Raw genomic sequence first — 18,155 nt, forward strand, 5'->3', positions numbered from 1 at the left:
AATCTGCACCAGAATAAAGTTTCTCTGACCTTTCAACACCAGTGGGCAAACTTAGTTTTGTCAAGTCTTCTGTACCTACTTCCTCTTTCCGTTGGTTTTGGTGTCATAGAAAGTAGCTTCTAGCATCTGTAATCTCGCTCTACTTAGGGGATTGGACTTGGGGTGGGGGCAGGGGCAGCCAGTTACTTCTCTGACCCGGGTAACGAGAAACCATTTCATCATCATAAGCAGGACCCTCCGAGATCGTTTTCTCTTACAACACATTCTGTGCAGATGTTCACGCTCTTCAGAATCAATTACATTTCCTTCCCTGTATAACCTTTTGTTCAGGCTATATATTGTTCCCAGAGTACAAGGAAATGTGATGCTTTGGGATTCCTATATAACACGGTTGAAACTAAATCGGCACTGGTCAGTCTTTTTTTTTTCATGCTATGTTAAAACAGATTTAATTTAAAATGCACATGTGTAAGAATTCATCCAAACAGAAATACACAAAATGAAGTGCAAATAGATACAGTCTGTAATGTAGGAGGTGAACGAAAAGAGAGGTAAAAATGGGAGAAGAATGTATAGCGCTGTCTGTCCATATAAACATGATTACATATGTCACCTTTTTCTGAAGATGGCTTCTCAAAGGAAATAGTCAACAGATGATGATTTCCCTTTAGTCATGATACAGAGATTGTTGTCAAGTTTTTATGGGTATGTTGAGGTTGAAAGTTGATGTTATTCTTTGGGTTTTGTTTGGGTATTTTTGTGCTGTGTTTGTCTTTATGTTTGACTGGTGTGTGTGGTATGTTACTTTTAATTTACTCTAAGCACACTTTTTGAACTATTGCAAGAAGGAAAAAATGTCCTATCCTGGAATATGTGGATGCTAGGGAGAATTTGAAGAAAGCAGTATAAAGTAGTTGTAACTCTTCATTCTGGCTTTCAACGTTTCAGAAAGCCAGATGAAAATCATATATTTACAAACAGTATGTCAATACAGGTATTTGTTACAGGATATAGTAGAGGGACTATTAATATGCTTTAAAAACTTGTACTAGATCAGTACTCTCTATCCGACCTAAAGCTCACCTTTCCCAACTTTGCCTTCTTATAGGAGAGGTACATAGAGAGTTCAGGAAGTCCCAAGGCTCATGGTAAGGAGGGCAGAGAGACTGGTAAGGCCATTACACCAAGTTGAGGGGGTAGGGGTTACCGTAAGGGCCACCTCTCAGCCATGGAAGTAAGCTTTAGAGTTCAGTGCATGGCTAGTTGGGTTGGTTTCTCAGTCATCACATCCATGTACCTCACCCATCCCCAATGATTTGACAGTTGACAGCCATAGGGTGGTTGAAAAGTAAACAGGTTGGGAATTCCTTGGTGGTCTGGTGGGTCGGATTCCAAGCTTCCATCGCAGGGGGCAACAGGTTTAATCTTTGGCCAAAGGGAAAAAAAAGGAAATAGATAACCATAGACAAGAGATCTGCAAATTTCTCTGGTTCAATGCCTTCAAAAGTTTTTCACTTTTAATATTTAGCTTAGCTGCATCAGGTCTTAATTGTGGCACTTGGGATCTTCCATCTTCATTGCAGCATGCAGGATCTTCTCGGTTTTTTTAGTGGCAGCATGTGAACTCTTTAGTTGTGGCATGTGGGATCTAGTTCCCTGACCAGGGATCCAACCCAGACCCCCTGCACTGGAAGTGCAGAGCCTTAGCCACTGAATCACCAGGGAAGTCCTCTACAAAAGTAGTTTTAATAATCATGTGCCCCTTTTTACATTTAAAATTTGATATCCACAATTTTTCATAAGTTGGAATAGTTAAAAAGAATGCAGTTTCTAGCATGCTGTAAATATTAACTTTTAAAATAAACCTGTTACCTCAATTTTTGTAAATGTACCCAACAGAGTCTACATGCTATTTTGGTACATATATCTTCCATTTTTAAAGATACAAACCAGCCTTTTAATTTTTTTGTTTTTGTTTTTTGACTGTGCCACACAGCTTACAGGATCTTAGTTCCTTGACCAGAGATTGAACTTGGACCACAGCAGTGAAAGCCCCAAGTCCTAACCACTGGACCTCCAGGGAATTCCCATAGCTAATATTAATCAAGGGCTAACTTTATCTAACTTTACAGTTTCTAAATTTACTAGGGCTCTATTACTCATTATCTTGTTTGAGCAGTGTTTTTAGACTGGGCCACAGTTTATCATGTATCAGAATCACCTGAAAAGCTTGTTAAAACACAAATTGCTGAGCCCCATCCCTAAAATTTCTTATTCTGTCTGTCCGGAGTGTGATCCAAAAATGTGAATTCTAGCTCTTTCCTCCATTGCCGCTAAGGTGCTCAGTTCTTCGGAGGAAGCTAAGGCCGTTTTGGGGTGAGGCCCTCACTTCATCCGGCGACTAGCACCGCACCCGGCAGCCCCCACCTAGCACTCGCTCGCACCATGGCCTCCGTCTCCGAGCTCGCTTGTATCTACTCTGCCCTCATTCTGCACGACGATGAGGTGACGGTCACAGAGGATAAGATCAATGCCCTCATTAAAGCAGCCGGTGTAAATGTTGAGCCTTTCTGGCCAGGTTTGTTTGCAAAGGCTTTGGCCAGTGTCAACATCGGGAGCCTCATCTGCAATGTGGGGGCTGGTGGACCTGCCCCAGCGGCCGGTGCTGCACCAGCAGGAGGTCCTGCCCCATCCACTGCTGCTGCCCCAGCTGAGGAGAGAAAGTAGAAGCAAAGAAAGAAGAATCTGAAGAGTCTGATGATGACATGGGCTTTGGTCTTTTTGACTAAACCTCTTTAGTAACACATTCAATAAAAAGCTGAGCTGTTTAAAAGAAAATGTGAATTCTAATTCTTAACAGTTTTCCAGGTGATACTGATGTCTGCGCTCCAGAGACCACACCTTGAGAACTTCCGATATAGAACAAGGCTCTGTGTTGTTCACTGAGTTTTTATTTTTGTGTTCATTGAGTTTTTGTGATGTTCATTGAGTTACATGTGGTGGTAAAAAGGGGCTTCAGGATAAATTCAGTTTTTATTTATGAAGGTGTGCATCAGTCAGTTCAGTTCAGTCGCTTAGTCATGTCTGACTCTTTGCAACCCCATGAATCGCAGCATGCCAGGCCTCCCTGTCCATCACCATCTTCTGGAGTTCACTCAAACTAACGTCCATTGAGTCTGTGATGCCATCCAGCCATCTCATCCTCTGTCGTCCCCTTCTCCTCCTGCCCCCAATCCCTCCCAGCATCAGAGTCTTTTCCAATGAGTCAACTCTTCGCATGAGGTGGTCAAAGTACTGGAGTTTCAGCTTTAGCATCATTCCTTCCAAAGAACACCCAGGGCTGATCTCCTTCAGAATGGATTGGTTGGATCTCCTTGCAGTCCAAGGGACTCTCAAGAGTCTTCTCCAACACCACAGTTCAAAAGCATCAATTCTTCAGCACTCAGCCTTCTTCACAGTCCAACTTTCACATCCATACATGACCACGGGAAAAACCATAGCCTTGACTAGACGGACCTTTGTTGGCAAAGTAATGTCTCTGCTTTTGAATATGCTATCTAGGTTGGTCATAACTTTCCTTCCAAGAAGGTGTGCATAGAGTGTAGAAAAACTAAGACAAATAATGTAACAACTTAGAGATGTTCTATCCCTAGGCCCAAAGGGGTAATGGAAGAAGCAGATAGAACCCATAGAAGAGAGTCATTTGAAAGAAGCCTTACTCTGAGAAACCAAGCCAGCTTCAGTGAATGCATCCTGCAAAGATGAGGTAGAGCAAGAAATTTCCGATGGCTCTGTCTTATTGCCAGGGCTCCCACTGGCTGAACCCAGTGAGATTCGGAGGTCACAAGAGTTGTGTTGGGTGTGGCTGGGAACTCCTGAGGGTTTCCTGGACCTTCTCAGAAGATCTTTGCAGTCAAAACTGCTTTCATAATAACACTAGGATTGTTGTTCGGTCGCTGTCGTGTCCAACTCCTTGTGACCCCACAGACTGCAGCACACAGGCTTCCCTATCCTTCACTGTGTTCTGCAGTTTGCTCAAACTCATGTCCATTATTTCGGTAATGCCATCCAACCATCTCATTCTCTGACGCCCCCGACTAAGATGGTATTTGCCTTTTTCCACTTTCATTCTCTCAGTAGTGAATAGTGGCGTTTTCCAAAGGCTGTCTTGTGATACTTCAGCAGCTTGAGTGCAGAAGGAAATGAGAAAATCCACCTATCTTCTGTTAATCCTGATAGAAAAGGGCATTATAATGCAAAGCAATTTTTTTTTAATTAAAAAGTGTTTATGTTAACATGTAGTGGGTTTATTACTGTAATTTTTGATGAGCAAGTAAATATTTCAAACATGTTTCAGCTTTATAACCTATTGCCATAAATTCCGATAAGATATAAGTCACAAAACAAGCTATGTAGAGTCCTTGATAGTTGTTTAATATGTGAGAATTGTGAGACCCAAAAGTTTGAGAACCCCTTATATTGTCCATCTGTACTCATATAGAAAGGATGTGAGAGCTGGCTCATAAAGAAGGCTGAGTGCTGAAGAACTGATACTTTTGAACTGTGGTGCTAGAGAAGACTCTTGAGAGTCCTTGGACTGCAAGGAGATCAAACCAGTCAATCCCAAAGGAAATCAATCCTGAATTGGAAGAACTGATGCTGAAGCTGAAGCTCCAGTACTTTGGGCCACCTGATGCGAAGAGCAGACTCATTGGAAAAGACCCTGATCCTGTGAAAGATTGGAGTTAAAAGGAGAAGAGGGCAGTGGAAGATGAGATAGTTAGATAGCATCACCAACTCATGAAAATGAATCTGAGCAAAGTCTGGGAGACAGCGAAGGACAGAGGAGCCTGGTGAGCTGCAGTCCATGGGGTTGCAAACAGTTGGACACAACTTAGTGACTGAACAAAAAAAACAAAATAATCCATAGAAGTCAGCCTCCTGTTGCAGGGGATAAGTTGAAAACTTTAATAGGAAAGGAGATACCAGCCCATCTTTCCAAGGATGATGCTTCTTGCAGTCAATACTTACAAATCATCACCACTCTGCTCCTTGAACTGGAAGCTTCAGTATCTATGAGTCATCCAGAGCCTGTGAGTCCCTCTTGGGCCCTGCAGGCTACAAATCATTAATGAAAAATGACTCAGAAAGCTGGCATCCAGACATACAAAGGTGTAAAAAGGCTGAGAATTTTTACTTAATTCTCTCTCATACCCAATTCATACTTTCTTATTCTCATTAGCCTTGGGTGAGTACAAAAACATAGTTAAAATATTTAAACAGGACTTTCCTGGTGGTCCAATGGTTAAGACTTCACCCTCCAGGGGGTTCAGGGTTGGATCCCTAGTTGGGGAACTAAGATTTCACATGCTGTGCAATGCAACTAAAAAAATAATAATAAGTAAAATATAATTCTGTTAAATTTTAAAAAAATATTTTTTTGTAAATATAGACATGTTATTCCACGACAACATGGAGTAGCAACCATGAAAGAATCCATGACATGATCTACCCAAATGATATTTGCTAAATGTGATTTCTGCACAGACATTTGTGTCACCTGTAAGAAATTGCTATCCTCTGACTGTTGGGGTGTCTGGTTCCACCCAACATAAGAAGATGAATGACTCAGCCCTTTGGATGACAAGTAGCAACTTAAGCTGTTCAGAAACTTGTTCAGCATATGCCTGAAAGTAGCAGATGCTCAAAGGATCCCTAACTTTTTTTTTTTTTTTTGGAGACATCTCTGACCAAGGTCCTTCCCAAGGGTGCTGGGGTTGTGGAGACATTTGGACTGCCAAAGAGCAGGCCTGAAATGGAGATCATATCTGTAACATCCTATGGGAAAGTGACAGGGATATAATAGAACTGCTGGAATTTCAAACAAACTGGCTGCTAGCTGTTTCCCCCAACACTGCCCACAAGCAAAGAGAAGGGAAGCAGGCTGCTTCCAATAAGTTAGTTCTCTGATCTAACCTGAAATTTACAAAAGAAAGAATACAGGCATTCACTAAACATATGCATTATCCCTGGTAAACCAAGATAGACAAATTGAAACAATGAAGTATCCTTTTTTAATCTATCAGTTTGGAAATGGTGCAAAAAAAAAAAAAAAAGATAATGCAATCCATAATCCACATGCATTTCAAAATTGGTTAAGTAAACATATAATATTATATGTCTTGTCTCAATGAAGCTGAGGAAAAAAAATTTTTAGAGCCTTGTCAATGGTTTTTCTTTATTTATTTCAATTGGAGGATAATTACTTTACAATATTGTGGTGGTTTTTGCTATACATCAGAAGCTGGAAATTTTAAAACGGCAGATCTCAGGTTAACTATTCTTAACATGCCCATGGGCTTCCCAGGGGTGCTAGTGCTAAAGAACCCGCCTGCCAGTACAGGAGACATTAAGTGACTGTGGATTAGATCCCTGGATCGGGAAGACCCCCTGGAAGAGGGCATGGCAATCCACTCCAGTATTCTTGCCTGGAGAATTTCATGGACAGAGGAGCCTGGAGGGCTACAGTCCATAGGGTCGCATAGAATCGGACATGACTGAAGCGACTTAGCACACATGCACAGCAGAGAAAGGCATATACTCAGATAGAGATAGGCTGGGACTTAGGACCCAGGGTTTATCAGGCGGTGCAGTAATAAAGAATCTGCCTGGACTGCAGGAGATCTGAGTTCGATCCCTGGGTCGGGAAGATCCCCTGGAGAAGCGAATGGCAACCCACTCCAGTATTCTTGCCTGGAGAATTCTATGGATAGAAGAGCCTGGTGGGCTACAGTCCATAGGGCTGCAAAAAGTTGGTCATGAAAGAGCACGCATGCATGTGACCAGTGGGCTTGCCCCATGTGATAGTTGGGAACCTTGGGAGCCTTTACTGAAGTGCAGAGTGTAACCACCTCCTTGAGCAACAGAATACAAAAAAAACTAAAAAGGACTAAAAATAACCTCGGTCCTGGCAACTATGAACAGTAAGATACAAAAAGGCTACAAAGCAACGGCCACTGCTTTAGTGCCGGGAGCAAAAAAACGGTACTGCGCATGAGCCCTGCACACAGCACCACCAAGGGGTGGGCAGACCATCTAAGTCACGCCTTCTGCCCCACCCACCGATCCGCCCCTACCCTCACCTTATTTAAGGAACCAGCCAGCTCTCCTCGGCACCTGTTCCTAGTTTTCGATCTCCGGTGGTTCTGCGGGAGCCTCGAGAAAGACTTGTCTTAAATTCTCGTCTCACTTCTTGTCAGTTTCTATTGCCTGAAAAGCCCAAGGACCCAGGTCAGTAACAATTCAGGGTTGGTGGCAGTGTCCGTTGATAAAATGTTTCGAAAGTATTTTAAGACGTATCTTTAATCTACTTCTGCGAGTTTTTCTTAGAAAAAATAACCGAGCGAGTACCCAGAGGCATTTTGCAGTTTATTTTTTAAATTAAGGTGTCTATTCATCTCATGACCTAAGAAGTCCAACAGAGAAGTAACTAGGGGCTGGCTGGAGACCTGGGGTTGCTGTGAGGGAGCCCGGCTTCCCGCTTCCTGATGGCTGTGCCTGGGGCCACCTGTGGGGAGCAGGAAGCCTATGAGGGAGGCAGAAAGTGTTCATCGCTCAGCGGTGTCCGACTCTGCGACTCTTTGCGACTCCATGGACTATATAGCGAACCGGGCTCCTCTGTGCATGGGATTTTCCAAGCAAGAATACTGGAGTGGGTGTCCATTCTCTTCTCCAGGGAATCTTCCTGACCCAGGGATCGAACCTTGTCTCCTGTGTCACAGGCTGATTCTTTACCGTCTGAACCACCAGGGAAGCCGACCTTAGGGGTGTCTGGAAAAGGAAGTGCTTAGTTTTCCTGCTTTTAGAATTAAGGAGGGCAGTGAGAATGGAGTTGAAGTGGGTGTTGAGTGAGTCAAAGGGCAGTACCCCACGACTTACCTGTCCATCTTTGAACTGTTCAAATAGAGAATATGCATTGTAAGCAGCCATTTCTTTTGGTGTAGTTAATCTATGAAAGCAGTTCACTGTATATTTAGTAGAAAGGGTATTTGATAAAATAGTATGTTTCATAGGACTCTGTGTTGTTAAAAATACATGTGTATACTGTACATTTGCAGAAAAACCTGATATATATGATAATTCTGGATCCTTAAAGACTTCTACATTCTCTGAATTTTTTTTTTGGCAAGCATTCATGCCTTAGTTTTAGAATAAGGAACAGAAAATAGATTCACGTTTTTATTTTTTTTTTAATATTTGTTTATTTAATTTATTTTTGGCTGGGCCTTCATTGCTGTTCCTGGGCTTTCTCTAGTAGTGGCCAGTGGGGGCTACTCTTTGTTGTCGTGCCAGGCTTTTCATTGTGGTGGCTTCTCTTGTGGAGCATGGGCTCTAGGGCACGTGGACTTCAATAGTTGCTGTGCGTGGGCTCAGTAGTTCCCACTCTCAGGCTGTAGAGCTCTGGCTTAGTACTTATGGTTCGTGGACTTAGTTGCTCCACAGCACGTGGAACCTTCCAAGACCGGTGCTTAAACCCATGTCCCCTGAGTGGCAGGTGGATTCTTAAACACTGGACTACCAGGGAAACCCTCCCTAAATTTCCATTTTTAAGGTTCACACTGGACCTGAAATAGAAGATAAGCTAGTCAGTCAGTTAAAATCAACCTGATGAGGGCTTCTGAACCCACATGACCTCCAGATCTTAGCCATAAAACTTTCAAGATTGATTCAAGGCCAAGACTGTAAAGAGAATAAGCCATTTTAGAAAATACAGCTCTTTGTGGTCTGTTACGTTTCACTTACATTTCCAAGAGGACAAACTCCAGCACATCCCCAGTTGAGCGCAGTCGGTGAAGCCAAGTGATAACAGGAACAGGCTCAGCTCAAAATCATGAAAAACTGATTCTGAAAGAAGACAGATCAGCATGCCAGAAAGAAACATCATGGGTCAGGATACCAAGGAAAATTTGTTTGTAAGTTGGTCTGGTAGAAATTGATAACTGTAAACGGATCATCTCCAAGGAAATCTCAGGGAGAGCAATGTAATTCGCAGGTTCTCCTCAGAGCTTTGACTTGGCTTGTTTGATTGTTGGTGGAATGGCTCAGAGGTAATTGAAGACATTGTAATAGATGATTTGCAGAGTCACATTTTAAAATCAAAACTAGCCCTGTTTTAAAAAATTGTTGTTACTGTTTATCGCTACATCGTGTCCAACTCTTTTGTGACCCCATGGGCTGTATCCCACTAGGCTCCTCTGTCCATGGAATTTTCCAGGCAAGAATACTGGAGTAGGTTGCCATTTCCTTCTCCAGAGGATCTTCCCAACCCAGGGATCGAACCCAGGTTGCCTACCTTGCCGGTGGATTCTTTACTGCTGAGCAATCTGGGATAGTACCATGTAAATCTCCTATCTTGTTCAAAAGTCCTCAGGTCTGAAGAAGCACTTAGGCTTTGATCTTAACACTTCTGGAAAACTCAAGGGAGGCCTGTGATTCCTTTCAAAGTCTAGCCATGAATTCCCAAAAGATGCCGGTGGATCAACCAAATAAAGGAATCAGCACATAATACTGTGTGGGTACAGTATGTAAGCTATGATCCCTTTACCTCCTTTTATAAAAGAAAAAGGAATTAAAAAGTAAAGAAGGTAAAATCTAGGGAGTTCCCTGGTGGTTTAGTGGTTAGGATTCCAGGGTTTCACTGAAATGGACTGGGTTCAATCCTTGGTTTAGGGAGCTGAAATTCCACAAGACTGGTGGCAAGGTTTAAAAAAAAAGAAGAAGAAAGTAAAAACTAGGAAACAACAGTCAATAATTGTATAAAAACATGAGAACTCGGGGTAGAGGGAGCTACCTACGACCAGAAAGTGGATCAGAAGCTAAGAGACTAATGATGGTCAAGAGCACCCAAGGACAATGTTCACTTAGCAGCTTCATTTGGTGTCTGGTGAAACCCAGGGAATATACTGTTTATAGTCAAATTTTAACAAGTCTGACTATCCGTGTTTCCTAAAGTATCTGCTTTTCTTAAGCCTAGCTGATTAACAGAATCATTTGGCTACTGCTGCTAAGTCGCTTCAGTCGTGTCCGACTCTGTGCAACCCCATAGATGGCAGCCCACCAGGCTCCCCCGTCCCTGGGATTCTCCAGGCAAGAACACTGGAGTGGGTTGCCATTTCCTTCTCCAATGCATGAAAGTGAAAGTGGAGTCGCTCAGTTGTGTCCAACTCTTAGCGACCCCATGGACTGCAGCTCCCCGGGCTCCTCCGTCCATGGGATTTTCCAGGCAAGAGTACTGGAGTGGGATGCCATTGCCTTCTCTGGAATCATTTCGAGATTTTGTTTTAGCATAAATTCTTCACCATCCTGGCTATTTATAAGTATTTATTTGCCTTTGTTAGTCACTCAGTCATGTCCTGCTCTTTGCAACCCCATAGACTATAGCCTGCCAGGCTCCTCCGTCCATGAAATTCTCCAGGCAAGAATAGCAAAGTGGGTAGCCATTCCCTTCTCCAGGGTGTCTTCCCGACCCAGAGATTGAACCTGGGTCTCCTGCATTGCAGGTGGATTCTTTACTGTTTGAGCTGTTTGCCTGTGCTGAGTCTTAATTGAGGCACGTGGGATCTTTGATCTTTGCTGTGGCTTGGGAATCTTTAGTTTCAGCATGTGGTATCCAGTTCCCTCATCAGGGCTTGAACCCTGGCGCCCTGCATTGGGAGCATGGAGTCTTAACCACTGGACTACCAAGAAAGTCCCCCTACCATCATCTCAGCTTTCTGATTCACTAAGTCTGGAGGGTATCCAAGAAAATTGCATTTTTTTTTTAACCATTTCATTTTTTAGATGAACTGTTAATAAGTTGTAATTTACATAAAATGCACCCATTTTAGATGTATGGTTAGGTGATTTTTTTTTTTTTGCAAATATATATGCCCCTCATAACCTTTACAACAATCAAGGTATAGATCATATCCATCCAACGAGGACTGCTTCCCCTAAGTGACTTTCAAACCTTAGCTATGAGACTTTCTAGAATGATTCAAACCCAAGTATAATTAGAAAACCATAAATCCCAAAATGTTCCTTTGTGTCCTGGCAAATCATGCCCCCAACCCACCCCTGACAGCCTCCACCCCAAGCAACCACTGATGTACTTCTTGACCCTGTGGATTGGTTTGCTTTATCTAGAATTTTGTATAAATAGATTTGTACGGTGTTTGCTTTGGGGGTTTGACTTCTTTGGCCCGGCGTAATGTTTTTGAAACTCATTCATGTTGTTGCAGATATATTTAAATAGTTTATTCCATATTAAGTGTAATAATGTTGCATTGAATGGATATACCGAATTTCTATATCCATTCATCTGTTGATGGATGTTTGGGCTGTTTCTAGTTTTTTGCTGTTATGAGTAAAGCTTCATATATATTGATATAAAAAATGTGAGCAGACATTTTCATTTTGTTGGACTAAATACATAGAAGTGGAGTTGATAGGTCCATATGGTTAGGTGTAAGTCTAACTTTTTAAGAAACTGCTGAATAGTTTTCCATAGTGGATAGTCCACTTTACTACCAGCAACTCTGAGGGTTGCAGTTGCTCCATATCCTTATTAACACCTGGTATTATCAGTCCATTTTAGCCATTCTATATTTGCATGTATGCTCAGTTGCATGCGACTCTTTGCAACCCCATAGACTTTAGCCTCCTAGGCTCCTCTGTCCATGGGATTTCCCAGGCAAAAATACTAGAGCGGGTTACTGTTTCCTCCTCCAGAGGATCTTCCTAACCCCGGGACTGAACCCACATCTCCTGCATTGCAGGTGGATTCTTTACTGAGCCATCAGGGAATCCTCGATTCTATTTAGGGTATTGTGGTATTGCACTGTACTTTTTTAGGCACTTGCTTATATTTTATTTATTTATTTTGGGGTGCACAGGGTCTTTAGTTGCTGCTCACGGGTTTCTCATTGTAGTGGCTTCTGTTGCGGAGCACAGGCTCTAGGACAATCAAGCTTCAGTAGTTGCAGCACCATGGGGTCTGTAATCATAGCTCAGGAGCTCAGTTGTTCTGTGGCACGTGGAATCCTCCGGACCAGGGACTGACTGCGTGTCCCTGGCGTTAGCAGGAGACTCCCATCTACTGAACCACCAGGGAAGTCCTTAATGTACTTTTATTTGTTTTTTTCTCACTGTATTTTTAAATTGCTTTTCCTAATGAATATTGAGTGTGTTTTCATGTGCTATTGGGGAAACATGTCTTCTTTTGTTAAGAATCTTTTCTAACTTTTTGTCATGTTATTATTGGGTTGTTTACTTATTGTTGAATTTTAAGATACATATTTTCTGGAAATAAAATTAAATATATGTTTTACAAATATTTTATTAGGTTTTATGATTTGTCTCTGTTTTCTTTACAATGTCAACAAAGAACAAGGTTTCAATGTTGATAAAGTACAATTTATCAACACTGATTTTCTGTAATCAGTGATTAGATTGTATCTCATCTGAGAAATTTTTGCTTATACCAGGGTTGTGATGATTTTCTCCAATGTATTTTCTAGAACTTACATATTATTAGCTTTTACTTTTATGTATATGATCCATTTTGAGTTAATATTTATAAGGGTCAATGTTCACTTTTCTTCATGTAATATCCAGTGGTTCACCTTTTGTTGGAAACACTTTCCCCTTAAATTGCTTTCACACAGTCAAAAGTCAGTTGAAAAAAGAAATATAAAAAGCATAGTTTATATAATGTATATCATGTTATACATTATTTTACAACTTATTTATAATACAATTATTTATGATTATGTATGTAATTGTATGTATTATATATGCATATATATGTATATGTGCATATATAGATATACACACATCTGTTTCTAGACTCTGTTCTGTCCCATTGGTCTATGTCTCTGTTATTTCCCCAGTACAACATGGTCTGAATTACTATGCATTCGTGCGTGCTAAGTTGCTTCAGTCCTGTCTGAGTCTTTGCCCCATGGACTATAGCCTGCCAGGCTCCTCTGTCCATGGGATTTTCAGGCAAGAATACAAGAGTCGGTTGTCATGCCCTCCTCCAGGGGATCTTCCCGACCAAGGGATCAAACCTGAGCTTCTTATGTCTCCTGTATAGGCTGTCGGGTTCTTTACCACTAGCGCCACCTGGAATGCCCCTGGATTACTGTGTCTAAAACGAAATGGTTTGTTTTCCATTTTTGTTCATTTTTAAGATTGTTTTGGCTAGTTTAGGTCCTTTACATTTCGATTTCAGGATTCAATTTGCTAATGCTTTGTTAAGGATTTTTATGTTTGTCCTTCAGAAACAACATTAATCTGCCGTTTTCTTGTAATGACTTCATGTGGTTTTGGTGTTGGCAGATTATAACCTCATAAAGTAACATATAAGAGCTTCCTCCTCTAATTTCTGAAAGAGTTTATGTATTATTTCTTCCTTAAATGTTTAATGGAATTCACCAGTGAAGCCACATAACATGGATTTTTCTTTACAGAAAGATATTTAAATATAAATTTTATTTAATTACTAGATATAAGACTATTCCAATTTTTTTATTGTTTCTTGAAATAGTTTTAGCAATTTATGTCCTCAATGAATTCATCCATTTTATTGATTGGCATAAAGTTGTTCATGCTACCTACCTCCTTATTAGCCCTTTAATACCTTCAGAGATGTCCCCTCTTTTATTCCTGATATTATTAGTTTCTATATCCCCTTTCTTTTTTCTTAGTCTAGCTAGAGGTTTACCCATTTTATTCACTATGTTTGATGGATTGTATTTTATTTCAAATTATTTTCTAATTTCCTTTGCAACTTCTGTAACCCATGAATTATGAGGATGTGTGTAATTTCTATATATCTGGGCAGCTTTCCAGATAACTTTTGCAATTAATTTCCAATTTAATTCTGTAGTAGAAAGGAACATTCTACAGCTTTTCAATCATTTTGTATTTATTAAGACTTAGTTTATGGCTCAGAATATTATCTGTCTTGATAAATGTTTCATGTGTACTTGAAAAGATAATATTGTTTCATGTCCCTTGTGTCCTTAGAGATGTTGTTGAGTCTTTTTGTTCTGTCAGTTGCTGAGAGATAAGTATTGAAAGCTCCAAGTAAAATTGTGACTGTGAATTTGTCTGTCTCTCCTTTTGATTCCATCTAGTTTCTTTGGTTCTGTCAGGTTTCACTTAGCATATTTTAAAATTTTGATATTAGGTACATGTGTATTTAGGATGGCCATGTCTTCAATGAATTGACTCTTTTGTCATTAGGAAATGTATTGCTCTTTAACACAGGTGAAATTCCTTGTCTTTATGTCTTTTACCTGAAAACTGGGTTTGCTTCTTGGTGGATGTTGAGCCAAAGGACAGAATTGGGAGAAGGAAGGATTTATTATTACTTGCAGCAAGTAGAGAGAACACCAGGGATCCTTCCCAAAGCAGTGTCTCCCTGGACAGCAAAATTGGGAAAGTTTTAAGCTAAGGGTTCATGCATATTCATAGTGGGATTTGGCTTTCCCCTGTGACTCAGCAGGTCAAGAATCCTCCTGCAATGAGGAAGACACTAGGGACTCTGGCTGGATTCCTGGATAGGGAAGATCCCCTGGAGTAGGAAATGGCAACCCACACCAATAGTTTTGCCTGGAAAATCCCATGGACAGAGGATCCTGGCAGGGTACAGTACATGGGGTGATGAAGAGTCGGACATGACTGAACTCATTGGGCAGTCCAGTCCAAACTTTAGTTGATTGAAGTCACTGAGAGTCAGAAAAGTCAACATCTTAGTCCCTTGGATTCCAGTTGATCTGGTGGTTAAAGGGCCTGAAAGTTGGTAATAGTCTCTCAGTGTGTCCAACTCAGTCATGTCCATGACCCCATGGACTGTAACCCACCAGGCTCTTCTGTCCATGGGCTTCTTCAGGCAAGAATATTGGACTACAAAAATACTGGGCTGGGTAACCATTCCCTTCTCCAGGGGTTCTTCCTCACCCAAGGATATAACCCAAGTTTCCTGCATTGCAGGGAGATTGCTTACCATCTGAGCCAAAGGGCCTGAGAAGAAATTTAAATCTAAAAAACAGCTCAAGAGAGTGCTCTAGGCTAGTCTTTACTATTGCAATACAGCTGGGAATCTTTACAGCTGATTTATTACCTTTGCTATTGTTACTTCTCTTGCTGATAACAGTCCTTTGTTTCTGCATTTTTTGTTCCCTTGTTGTTGTCACTCATGTCCCATTCTTTGTGACCCAATAGACTACAGGACACCAGGCTTCCCTGTCCTTCACAATCTCCAAGAGTTTGCTCAAACTCACATCCATTGAATTGGTGATGCCATCCAATCTTTGCATCCTCTTTGAGAGGCAAAGTGATAGGCAAGAAGTAGATTTTTTAGTATAGGACGCTTATAAGAGACGCAATCGGGCAGGCGAGGAAGCTCTCCCCGGAGGATTGAGTGGGCTACAGTTAATAATGGAAAAAAGGGGATGAGAAAAGACTGCCTTCTTCAGGTAGATGTAGATGCAGACATACATCATTAGCTCCTCCTTCATATTAGGCAAGAAATTGTCTGACCCTATGAGGTCAAACTGGAATTATCTTATTAGTACAAGGGTGGTGACCTTTCTTCCATCTAGTCACCAGGGGGATATCTTGAGGTTCTGTTTATGGTTTTATAATTAAGCAAGCCTGATTCATTGAATAATGTTCCAGTAGCTTTCTTGAGCTACCATTGGCTTAATAATGGCCTCCCAAAGTTTCTTAGGTTTCCTTCTCAATCTATAGTCAACCTATTGGGACTTCTACAACTACTTGTATAACTATCCTATTCTATCCCTATCAGTTTTATCTCCTTGCAGTCCAAGGGACTCTAAAGAGTCTTCTCCAGCACCGCAGTTCAAAAGCATCAATTCTTGATGCTCAGCTTTCTTTATAGTCCAACTCTCAGATCCATACATGACTACTGGAAAAACCATAGCTTTGACTAAACGGGCCTTTGTTGGCAAAATGATATCTATTTGCTGTGAAGTGATGGGACCAGATTCCATGATCTTCATTTTTTGAGTGTTGAGTTTTAGGCCAGCTTCTTCACTCTCCTCTTTCACCTTCATCAAGAGACTCTTTAGTTCCTCTTCACTTTCTGCCTTTAGGGTGGTGTCATCTACGTATCTGAGGTTGTTGATATTCCTCCCAAAATCTTAATTCCAGACAAGACAGAGTGTGGGCCATCTCAGAAGGCAAGAGCAGCCCCAGAATATGGGGTTGTCAGTTTTTACAGTTCAGTTCAGTTGCTCAGTCGTGTCCGACTCTTTGTGACCCCACTAACTGCAGCACTCCAGGCTTTCCTGTCCATCACCAACTCCTGGAGCTTGCTCAAACTCATGTCCATTGAGTCGGTGATGCCATCCAACCACCTCATCCTCTGTTGTTCCCTTCTCCTCCTGCCCTCAGTCTTCCCCAGCATCAAGGTCTTCTCCAGTGAGTCAGTTCCTTGCATCAGGTGGCCAAAGTATTGGAGCTTCAGCATCAGTCCTTCCAATGAATATTCAGGACTGATTTCCTTTAGGATGGACTGGTTTGATCTCCTTGCTGTCCAAGGGACTGTCAAGTATCTTCTCCAACACCACAGTTCAAAAGCATCAGTTCTTTGGTGCTCAGCTTTCTTTATGGTCCAACTTTCACATCCATACATGACTACTGGAAAAACCATAGCTTTGACTAGATGGGCCTTTGTTGGCAAAGTAATATCTACTTTTTAATATGCTGTCTAGGTTTGTCATAGCTTTTCTTCCAAGGAGCAAGTATCTTTTAATTTCATGGCAGCAGTCACCATCTACAGTGATTTTGGAGCCCAAGAAAATAAAGTCTGTCACCGTTTCCATTGTTTCTCCATCTATTTGCCATGAAGTTATGGGACCAGGTGCCATGATCGTAGTTTTCTGCATGTTGGGTTTTAAGCCAGCTTTTTCACTCTCCTCTTTCACTTTCATCAAGAGGCTCTTTAGTTCTGCTTTCTGCCATAAGGATGCTGTTTTTAGTTTTTACTGGAGTGGACAATTTCATACACTAATGAGTGGGAGGATTATTCTATTTCAGTTAAAGGATGGGATTTCCAGGAAGTGGACCACTGCCCACCTTTTGATCTTTAATGGTCCACCTTGGAACTGTCATGGTGCTGGTGGGTATGTCACTTAGCTTGCTGATGTGTTACAATGAGCATTTTTAAGGCACTGAGGCTGAAGTTCAAGGGCAACTCGGACTATTTGGATTATTTAGTTCTAATCAGTTTATGTCATGTCCTCCAGGTATGTCATTCTTTTAAAGTTTGTGCCCTGTCCCCTTCCTTCCTGTTACAAAAACACTAATTTGCTTCCCAGGTAGTGCTGGTGGTAAAGAACCTGCCTGCCAATGCAGAAGACATAAGAGACTCAGCTTCCATCCCTGGGTCGGGAAGATTCCCTGGAGGAGGAAATGGCAACCCACTCCATGGGCAGAGGAGCCTGGTGGGCTACAGTCCATGGGATGTCACAGAGTAAGACACGACTTAGCTTGCACACACGTCCAGTTTACAGAGGTAGGCTGTATCCAGTCCCAGCCACCCAGTCAGGGTTTGAGATTAAATCCTGGAATAAGTAGTGGCATAATATCTAAAACAGGCCCAAGATGGCATTGCTCATGCTGAACCCCACATCAGCAAACTAAAACTTACCTAGGTATCTCTGCTCAGCTCTCCCAGAAAAGAAAGCTCTCCAAGTCAGCACTTGCCTGCTCAGCACAAGTTATATCACCCAAGAGATCTTCTTTACCCCATATAAGGAGGGCAGTGCTGCTGCTTTAACCAATTAGAGGATGCTTGTATAATTCCTTGATTCTTTTAGCTTTGGTCTGTAAGATCACTCATGTTGCACAGTTCTTTGGAGCTTCTTTCTATCTGCTAGATTGGATGATTCCTGACTCAAGAATTGCTGAATAAAGGCTTACTGGATCAGTCCATTGTCTATGGGTTTAACAGTATTTAACAAGTTGTATCCAACTCTTCGTGACCGCATGGACTGTAGCCTTCCAGGCTCCTCTGTCCGTGGAATTCTAAACGCAAGAATACTGGAATGGGTAGCCATTTCCTTCTCCAGGGGATCTTCCTG

The 18,155-nt window shown here is 41.7% G+C and overlaps 2 long non-coding RNA genes and 1 pseudogene across 4 annotated transcripts in view; 2 read left to right on the top strand and 1 right to left on the bottom strand.

Annotated features, from left to right (window-relative positions):
• The window catches only part of LOC129645922 (uncharacterized), a 33,524-nt gene extending 15,611 nt beyond the window's left edge, over nt 1–17,913 (bottom strand). Inside the window, exons 1-4 of one of the 3 annotated variants that reach the window (XR_008711553.1) lie at nt 17,723–17,913; nt 8,803–8,904; nt 7,143–7,269; nt 4,957–5,118 (exon numbers count right to left, since the gene is read on the bottom strand). This is a non-coding gene — a long non-coding RNA (uncharacterized LOC129645922). Of the gene's footprint in view, nt 1–4,956; nt 5,119–7,142; nt 7,270–8,156; nt 8,625–8,802; nt 8,905–17,722 lie in introns of those variants that run through there. The other 2 variants (XR_008711551.1, XR_008711550.1) reach the window with 2 other exon arrangements.
• LOC129645905 (60S acidic ribosomal protein P1-like) lies at nt 2,304–2,822 on the top strand (annotated as a pseudogene).
• On the top strand, nt 7,172–12,372 carry LOC129645924 (uncharacterized). Its single transcript, XR_008711574.1, has 2 exons — nt 7,172–7,290; nt 11,970–12,372. It is a non-coding gene; the product is annotated as an uncharacterized LOC129645924 (long non-coding RNA).
• Nucleotides 17,914–18,155: the final 242 nt, after the last annotated feature.

Source organism: Bubalus kerabau, chromosome 1, assembly GCF_029407905.1.
Source record: "Bubalus kerabau isolate K-KA32 ecotype Philippines breed swamp buffalo chromosome 1, PCC_UOA_SB_1v2, whole genome shotgun sequence".
Taxonomy (NCBI): domain Eukaryota; kingdom Metazoa; phylum Chordata; class Mammalia; order Artiodactyla; family Bovidae; genus Bubalus; species Bubalus kerabau.